The sequence below is a fragment of the Crocodylus porosus genome, unplaced genomic scaffold, assembly GCF_001723895.1.
Source record: "Crocodylus porosus isolate Cpor-Errol unplaced genomic scaffold, CroPor_comp1, whole genome shotgun sequence".
In the NCBI taxonomy this organism is placed as follows: Eukaryota; Metazoa; Chordata; order Crocodylia; family Crocodylidae; genus Crocodylus; species Crocodylus porosus.
The window spans coordinates 148,362,169-148,371,974 of NW_017728886.1; the positions used below are offsets into that span (position 1 = coordinate 148,362,169).

General features: G+C 42.3%; 1 long non-coding RNA gene across 1 annotated transcript in view; it reads right to left on the reverse strand.

Moving 5' to 3' along the window:
- The window catches only part of LOC109315173, a 28,488-nt gene extending 25,453 nt beyond the window's left edge, over positions 1-3,035 (reverse strand). Inside the window, exon 1 of the long non-coding RNA XR_002102450.1 lies at positions 2,939-3,035. This is a non-coding gene — a long non-coding RNA (uncharacterized LOC109315173). The remainder of the gene's footprint in view (positions 1-2,938) is intronic.
- Between the last annotated feature and the right edge of the window lie 6,771 nt (positions 3,036-9,806).

Below are 9,806 nucleotides of genomic sequence, written 5' to 3' on the forward strand. Positions count from 1 at the left end.
TGACCCCAGCTGACTTCCTGCCCTTTGGGCAGGGGGCTGGACTCGATGATCTCCCGAGGTCCCTTCCAGCCCTAATGTCTATGAAATCTATAAAAAAACTTTCTGAGGCAAATTGCTTGTGATATCACAAAGCTCCAAGATGATGTCTCTGATCACTGGCAAGACAGGATTGTGACTACCCAAAGCATGATACTTCAATGGCAACTAATCAGCGAGGCTCTACTTTGGGGTTAGAATGGGGTGGGCAAATTGTGGCCCAGGGGCCGGATGTGGCCTGCCAGGCCACTCTATCTGGCCCACGTGGCCCCAACTACAATTAGAAAATTAACATTTATCTGCCCCTGGCTGCCTATCATGTGGACCTCAATGGCTTGCCAACTCAGTAAACAGCCCTCTGCCCAAAATAGTTGTCTGCCCCTGGGTTAGAAAGTATAGTGTCGGGTGCTGTTGTTGTGGAGGTTTGTGTGTGATGCAGAGGCATGTGACTGAGGAGTTCCAGCAGTCAGTTTTCATAGGCTTTGCAGGAGCTATTGACAGACTCCAATGGCTGATTCTGTGCTTTACTACTCCCCCCACACAAACACAACAGAAGACTAAAATAAAGGAGTACTAATCAATAGTCATTAGTGGATTACAAAAATATATGTGTATGAGCAAATATTCAGTCTAGGGAAGATAGTGCTGTGCTTTTGTTTGCTTTGTTATGGAAGGTTTTGGGGAGGAGAAGGCATGTGAACAGCAGGAAAGCTTATTCTCTGCTTGGGTCCATTAGTGAAGATAGTTCTTGAGACAGACTTGCTATTTGGAAAGTAGGCACTGGTGTTATCCTGAGCTTCCTGAGAAAAGAGGTTGCCCCCGTGCTGGTTGTGGCCACCTGAGCTCTAGAATTGGGGTAAGTGTGCAGATGAACAATTAAAATCATATGTACCCAGACTTTGCCATTAATATCTCCTTAAGTGGGAAGGAGGCCTTCAGTGCCTTGAACATCTGTTCCCTCTGTGCAGTGCTGGTGTCAGAATGGGACTCCCGGTTAGAAGAAGGCTGATGTTACAAATAATGTATGCCCACTTTCAAAGTAGTGGTAGTGCAGAAGAAGGCACGGTTCGTGTATATATCATTGAATTAAAACATTTCCTTTTATGAGTCATTTTTGCCTTGTTAGTGGTAGATTTCTCTTTATGCATTATATATGATCTATATTAGTTATATGATATATATGCATTATATATGATCCATATTTTCTTAATTTATCAGGTGAGCAGTTTTATGGAGTGTAGAGCTGTGGCCGTATTGATGAAGCAATAATTATTATCAGCAATACTATATTGCCATGGAATGCCTTTATGTGCTTCGGTGGTGAGATTAACCTTTTGATGGTATTATGCAATTCCTTTTCTAATGATGCGTATACTATTTCTCAGACCTGATCAAAAATGGGTAGTGTTGTATTTATTGTAGTCCTCAGGGTCCAGGAAAAATGTGAGAGGCAAGGATTTTTGTGGGTGATATCTTTTATTGGACCAACTTTATAGTTGGGAAGGATCTAGACAAGTTTTTGAGTACCAAGTACCCTTCCTTAATACAGCTGGGAGGGAGTGTATGGATGCGTGAATTGTAGTGATTTGTTATTAAATACACCATATGACTGTGTTTACACACAGACTTCCCCACCCTCAGAATCTGCTTTATTACACAAATGCAACAATGCCCATTACAGCTAGTTACTCAGCCCGCTAGTCATACGCCAGCCTGTTCCATGTGACCTACCTCAGCTGGGTCTGGATTTACTCAACTCCCCAGATGGTCACCATTGCTCACATGCTGGTTATTGAAGCCAACTGAAATGAACTGCTGCTGCCAATACTGATTGCTATGAAAATGGATTCTATGGCACATGCGGTGCTACTTTTACTGGCTTCTGGCAAGCATGACTACTGCCAGCCAGATGGACCTTGTAAGTAGTGAACCCCAGACCTCTTGGGGATAGCTATGGGAGGAATTTACACTCTTGATGCCGTGTTGGCAGCATTGTCAGCATTGCACGGATGGCAGAGAACATGAGGTGGTTAACCTTACCCAGAGATAATTTAATCATAACCCCATTGGACAGTTAGGAACATTTTTGTGCCTGTCTGCATGATGTGTTACTATAGCCGAGAGGGGGGCAAATGCTACTGAGAATGCCATATTTCTGTAGTGTGAGGAAAGCTAATGAATTGTCTCTTTAAAAAGACACTTAACCTTTTGGTAGTGGCCCATATGAATGATTAATACTAACACATCTATAGCAGATAGTCCCTGCCTTTTAGAAGGATGATTTGGAATGCATTTTTGAAAGCTAAGTAATAAACCTTTCAGCCAGAAACATACTTTAGTTAAGTGATGAATGCAAGTCATACAATTACAATTTGCTTGTCAGATATACATACATATTGTAGTCACAGTTTTGTGGAAAAGCAGGTGCAGTGTGCTTGTGGGGGAAGCAGGGGTCTCACAGATGATACTCATATGCTTCTGTAGTCAAGATGAATCATTGCAAGTCCCATATTCAGCTGATACAGTTTAAGAGTAAATAATCTTGTAACATCCATTGTAGTGATTGTGCATACTGCTAAAGTTGCCTGCTAAAGAAGCTTACCAAAGCCTCTGTCAGCCGTACTGTTCTGCAGCCCAGGAAATAATGGCTGAGGCTAAAGAAGGTGCCTATTCCTGTAAATAGAGAAGTGTGTTATGAACAAAGACCACTTCCTTTCAGAGCAAGGGCAGAGTAGGTGTGTGTAAAAGTCATCAGTGGTCAGCACAAAACCTTTATGCTTGTTGCTTGCAAGTGACTGAAGTTCCTGTAGTACTTTACATTTGGATCATGTTCATTAAACAAAAAAAATAAGTGTAAAAATTTTATTTCTACACCTCTAATTTGAGGCGAGCGTGTAGTCACCTTGACATCAAACAGGGTCAGAAGAGGAGACCCCCGGGACCTGAAAACTGCGTAGAATTCCAGATCCGAGCTATGACAAAGCAGAAACAAATACAAATAAAATGATGAGAACAGAAGCTATATTCTACATTCATGCAACTCCTTTATAGTTAGAGAATAAAAGACAGGCTTTTTTGTTTTGGTTGGGTTTTTTAATTGTAAAATTGGGAGAAACGGAATTAATGAAGTCCTGCATGAAAGTGATGACAGTAAAAATTAATAAGAAAGAGAACTACTGGGAAGAATTCTACACTTATTCTAAAAAATGCTATCTTATCTAAGTAGAAATTGTGTCATGTGAATGAAATTTAGTTGTGGTAGCAGTAATAACAGTAATAACTTTTTGAACTGTAGTGGTGTCTAGATAATCCAGTCCTGGCTCAGATCCTTGTTGTATTAGGTGTTGAACAAATACAGAACAAGAAGACATTTTTCATCATAGAAGGCTCCAGACATCATTTTATTTACCTTGTAGTTCTGCAGCATCTAATACTCCTTCCCTTTGATAGCTTATATAGGTTTCCCTTCGTTTATGCTGTAAGCGTGTTCCTGGAAAAATGACACATAACTCAAATTTGCATAAAGGGAACCCACTTTATGATCTAACAAACAGAGATATGTTCCAAGACCTTGACTATACTGACCCTCAGGCCCATTTCTACCACTTTTACAAAACAATTTTGGTACTCACCAACAGCAGAGAGTACACACAAGCACAGGGCACTATCATAATGGGGACGGCAACTACAGAAACACAATAAGCAAGGAGCACAGATCCACAAAGGAGTCTATATTTTGGTGTGTGTCACTCCCACAATGCACTGCACAAAGCAGCTGACTGCAGGATTCCACCAAACTGATTGCATAAGAGTGAATTTACCTCTCATATGATGATTTTTTGGTATAAAAAGGGTCATTGCATAAGAGCAAATTCACACAAACAGAACCCACATAAAGCAAGAGAAACCTGTATCCTAGAACAGGGGTGTCCAATGGGCAGTCCTTGGGCCACGTGTGACCCGTGATGGATTAAGTTCTGGCCCCTGAGCTCCTGCCCAGCTGCACCACCTATTACTCTGACTGCAACAACAGCTGGAGTCTCCCGTCTTCTCCTCCTGTCCTCTCTCAGGCTCTTATTGCCTGCCCCCACCTCAGGAAACAGGTTAGTGGAGCATTGCATGGCCCAGGAGCTGAGTGTGAGCCTGGGCCCATGGGGCATTCTGTTCCCAACCACTTACAAGCTGGAAAGCCCTGTCCTAGAAGAATCAAAATGCCACTCACCAGCAAGGTTTAATTGCTGTCCTCTACAGCACTGTAGCATTAACACTAATCAGTTAGCACATGTAATAATATATGTTAACTGTACAAAAACTTTATCTTTGGAAGCTCTGCTACACTGAAAAGAGGTTTACAAGAATACTTGTGCAATACAGCAGTCAGCTTTGAAAGAAGAGAGGCAGCTGTATATGTTAAGACTCCCTTAGCTGTTCTTATTTTCAGAGAGAGTAAGTGTAGCATTTCTGGCAGCTCACTGCACAGGATTGCAAGAGAGAAGGATTCTTAATTCCTTTTCTCATTTAAACAGACATGCAACAGAAGCCATGATTTGTTGACTTGTAATGATTTCCTTCATTTTAATTTTAAATCTGTTTCTGATGCTAATGTTCCCGTAGCTAATTTATTGCCTTCTTCATTCCCACAGGTTCCACTTTTAGTATGAATATGCTCACATGAAGACCTTCTGAAAGGAGGGATAGTGGCCAAGTTTGCTCAGAGGCCTGATGATTTCCATGTACCTGGCCCCATAGTGTATAGCTGGAGGATATAGCAATTGAAGCATCAGTCAGACCACTCCTTACTGACTTTCAGAGTGAGTAATACTGAGTTAAGTTCTGTAAAAACTTTTTTGAGAGAGAGAGTGTGTATTGATAAATTGTTCCAGATGACTAAAATGAAGTGTTGGAAATGCCTCCAAGGACTCATGTGGTACTGCCTTCTCGCCCTTAAAGGTGACTTACAATGGCAAAAGAATTTTGCTTGCAGTCTTTATTGCTAGTTTGTGATACAGAAAGAAGTCCTAACATTGTTTTGGTTCAGTTTTGACTTTTTCTGATCAGCTTATTTTAACCTGGAAATGTAAAGTATAGTTTCTGGTCTTCCCTTTACTGGAAGCCTTCAGTGGGAACTTTCTCAGACACTTACATGAATAAGGGTCTGAATCTCTTAAAAAAAAAAAAAAAAGGATTCTTTTATGTAACTGTTGATCAGAAGTCTGAGTTAATTAGGATGGAATTACATGGTTTTTTGCGCAGATTTAATTAAATGGGTGCAGCCCAAAACCAATTTAGCTAAATCAGTGCAAAAACTATGTGCAGATCAGCCCCCAGTATTTTAAACAGTCATGACAAAAACTCACTTGCTTTCATAGTTTATGCATGCTTCCTTGATGTTTTGATAATAATAAACCTAGTCATTTCATAGGTGTCCAATGAGCCTTCTAGGAAAAGCAGAATAGATAACACCTGAATTGCTAATTTAAAAAAGCAAATTGGGACCACTTTCCTGCTCAAACCGCCACCATTTTCCCTTTATCATTTGAGGCATTATTATTTTGTGCAAAGAATCTCATCTCAGCCATCAGGGTTGGGAATGTGTGCATGGCACAATGCAGTCCCAGGCTGTCTCCAGAAGATAGCTGGGTAGAGATACCCAAGAGAGCTCTAATTAGCTCAGGCAGAGCACTATGTTACCATGACTATAGTGCTTCTGTTATGAGACACCTCAGGTATCTCTGCACAGCACTGCCATGTGACATGTAGACATCTCTCTGGAGACAGCATGTTCAGTCCCTCACGAGTCAGTAGTCACTTTCTTCTGCTGCGACTATTCCAGTCAACTTAGGTGAGGCATTATGAGCTATGGAAAGAGTTGCTTTCTGTCCTCCAAGCGGAGAGAACTGTGGAGTTACAACCCTGAGGTGTTGCCTTAAGAAGTACTGCACTTGTGGCTAAAGATGGTGTCTTCTGAAATTTAATTTCTGAAATTTAATTTCCCCAGCCAGTCATGTCGTCCCAGGAGTCAACATGATTGAAAAATGAAGGCAGTAGCCTTGCTGTTCACATGCAAACAAAGACAATGAAGGAGTGGCTGAATTCAGAACGTGTCATGGGAAGCAAATTAGGCATGTCTTAAAATGTTGAGGCTTATATGTCTTAAGGGTCCAGAGATAAATGTAGATATGTTGGGGTCTCTCATAATGGAAATGGACATATTTGCAGTGTGTTTAGGGTCAAAATGTGTCTCTGAAATGTAACAAGTTGCTATTGTGCATTTCCCACCATACAGGAAGAAAATTTAACTGCATGGCCTCCTATTACTTGTGATTTATAGTTATCTCAGGTATTAAGAGCTAAGAGAAATACACAGATCTTACTTATAAAAAAAAAATAGAAATGTAATACTTTTCTTTGTTAGATTATACACATTTACATTCTTTGTGGATGTCTGTCTTCAAAACATCATTTTCTATGCATCAAATGAGGATGTGTGAAGACAAAATATTAATTTCCTAGTCCAGGGGAAAGTGACCTTTTACAAATTATGGGACAGCTGCTGTGACCTAGCTACCACTACAAGCTGCCCATCCCCAATGCAGTGACCTCTTTATGACTGAGTGCCACAGATTCCCATCCCAAATGGCAGTAAAGAGGAGCAAATTCAGCCAGGAGGATAAATGCCAGATTCTTAGGAGGTTCAAGAGTGTTTGGGAGCAGGTGCTATCGAGGGGTTTGGTAACACTGTCCTGGATGGAGAAGGGAAATGTGCCAAAGCAAGCTGCATGCTGCCAAGCTCCTGTGCTGCTGTGGGCCAGATCCAGTCCCTTTGGTTTCAACCCATGAGCCATAGGCGGTCAACCTCTGTCCTAGTCCATTGATGTCAGACTTCAGAATTCTTACTGTATAAATGAGAGAAAAGGTAATTACATAATAGTCACTCAACTTGATTATAGCTTGGAGCAAAGGTGTTTGGCAGTTTTTGTATGAAATGTACAGGAATCACAATCCCACTCCAAATGGGTAGGTATGCAGGATGCAAACAACCACATTGGTACCTTAGTTGACAGGCCAACCAGAAAGTTAAGACTCAGCTAGGTCAAAGGGCTCTCTGATCCTTGCAGTGCAGTCTGTCCCAGTGAACAGCTATAACAGTAGAAGCAGCCTTGCACTTTCACTGCTATTTTTCCCTTGAGGAAAAAGATGGGATGTAAAAAGTCAACTAGGCCAACACCTGTGCTCAAAGCAGGAATCACAGAATCTTCCTTGTCTAAACCATCCCAGACAAATGTCTGTCTAATCAGCATTTAATGGTTGGAGATTCCACAACCCCTCTAGGTAATCCATGTCAGTGCTGAACCACCTTCATAGTTCTTCCAGATGTCCAACTTTACTCTCCCGCCTTGTATGTTAAGACTATTACTCTTTGTTTTGTCCCCTATCTATGCAGAAAAAGTTGATCACTGAACTTTTTATAACAACAACAGCAGTATTTCCCTGTACAGCCATCTGGCAGTGTTCATGAACATTAACCCTTATTTTTTTCCAATCAGTCTGTCCCATTACAAAGAAAGAATTTAGTTAGTTAATGTAAGTCTGTATCCCAAGCAGTGATATATGTGTAACCCTTCTGCTGGGCACTGGTTGGCAGCAACAAGGGGTGAGCTCAAATTTTGGGGTACCCAATGAATTTTTACTTTGGCTCAAGCCCTCACCCAGAAATCTGGGAACACTGAATTTGGGTGGGGTGTCCCACATAAACAAACCCTCCTCCTCGCAAGCAGTGTAAATACAAAGGACAGACTTATTACAGGAAACAAAGGCAACGAAAACAAAGGAAAATACCAAATGCAACTTAAAAAACTATCAACTATAAGGCATAGTCTATAGATTGCATCATCTTGGGGAAGGTTCACCCATACCCAGCCAATCTGGGACTTGGGGTCTCCCCCAAAGGGTAGTTCCGGGGGTCTGCAGCTCTATACCTGCCCTTCAGCAATGGGCTGGTGATGTGGGTCCACACAGGAGAGTGCTATGAACTGCTTCTTGGGCTTGTTGTGCCCCAGGGAGTTGCTAGAGAGCATAGGTCCTTCCATGTTGCAAGGGGCCCCTTGTTGCTCCCTGGAAAGCTGATCTCCACTTCCATATGGTGGCTGTGAGGGGTGACTTGTGGCTTTAGTCAGCGTACCACACCCCCAGAATTCCTTGTCTCAATCCCCAGCTCTGCTGGGACAGAAAACTGCAAGAGAACTCAAACAAGGGTCAGGCCCAGCCTGCACTGAGGCCTAGGGCAAACAACAATATGGAGCCAGGCCAATGTTGCCCAGACTCCTGGACCATACAACAAAAGAAAGCCAAACCATTCTGTGCTGGGCCTGAACTAGGCAACAAAAGAGAGCCAGGCTCCTCACCCTGGCTTAAACCATGTCAGGTACCACCCTGTCCGAAATCTGCCAACAAAACTGCCACACTCCTACCCTTGTTAGCATGCTCTAGGAACTAATACCCGTATAGTATTATCCCACTTGAGGCCTTAGGACTGGCCAAAATTTACCAGGCCTTTAATACTAGCCAAAAGTAGCCAGCAAAACACAGCTGGGGTTCAGCCACACAACTAGGCTGAAACAAAACGAAGTTGCAATAGCAGCAAACGTGCCAGGCATTTAATCCTGGCTTAAATCTGCCAGCAAACTGCCAGGCTCCAACCCTGATCAGTGTGCTCCAGGGCTTGATACCCCCATGGTATCATCCAGCAGAAAACCCAGGGAAACACGAGGGAGGGAATAGAGGTCTCAAACCCTGAGACCAACTTTCTCTCCTTGTACCTGAAGCTTTCCCTTTACATAGATTTAGCTTTCTTCTCCAGTGAAGGAGGGGCTGGGGAGACACCCTTCCCCCCAGCATGGGGAGTAGTTTCTCTCTCTCCCAATTCAGCTTTGCAGCCCCAGGAGAAAGAGCCCTGAGTCCCAGTTGAAAAGTTTCTGTATACCTAATGTGACTTCACCCAAGTTTTTCCAATCAAAACTTTCCAGGTGTTCAGTTTTACTCTTTTCACAAATTAATTTAAAAAAAGGATATTGCCCAGTTAGCCAAGTAGGCCAGGGGTCTAATTCCCCGTGCTTACATAACATGTAGCTAGGTGTCTTAGTTACAGTAAATACAGGAGGGTTTCTAAAGGCCTGATCAAAAGGGTCTTTTCTGTCTCAGGTATCTGCCTAGTGCAGTTTCTCCTCAAAATTACCAAGCAGGAGGAGAGGAGACCAGATCTCAAATACAAAAAGCAAGATCATAATACATGCTGTACAATCAGACACACACACACAAACAATAAAAAAAAATATTGAAACTAAAACAAAATACTTAGCAACATGAAAACTAGAAAACACACTTTGCAGTAAAAAAATGTCTGGTACATTTTGTGTGGGTTACATATGATCAATGGATTATGGTCTTCTGGTTAAGTGGCTGGACTGGGCCTCAGGAAATGTGGGTCTGTGACTTTGAGCAAGCCTTTTCTCTTTCTCTTTGCCTCAGTTTCATCTTTTACAGATAAGAGTAATGGGTGCCTGTACACATGTGGAGAGGCTGCTCCTACACATTGCAATTACAGTGCATTGGAGCAGACTTGATTAACTAAGTCTGCTGGAACATACTAATTAGCATGTCTGATGTATCAGCATCCCATAGTTTCATAGTTTCTAGGGTCAGAAGGGACCTGAGCAGATCATCTAGTCCGACCCCCTGCCATGGCAGGAAAGAGTACTGGGGTCAAATGA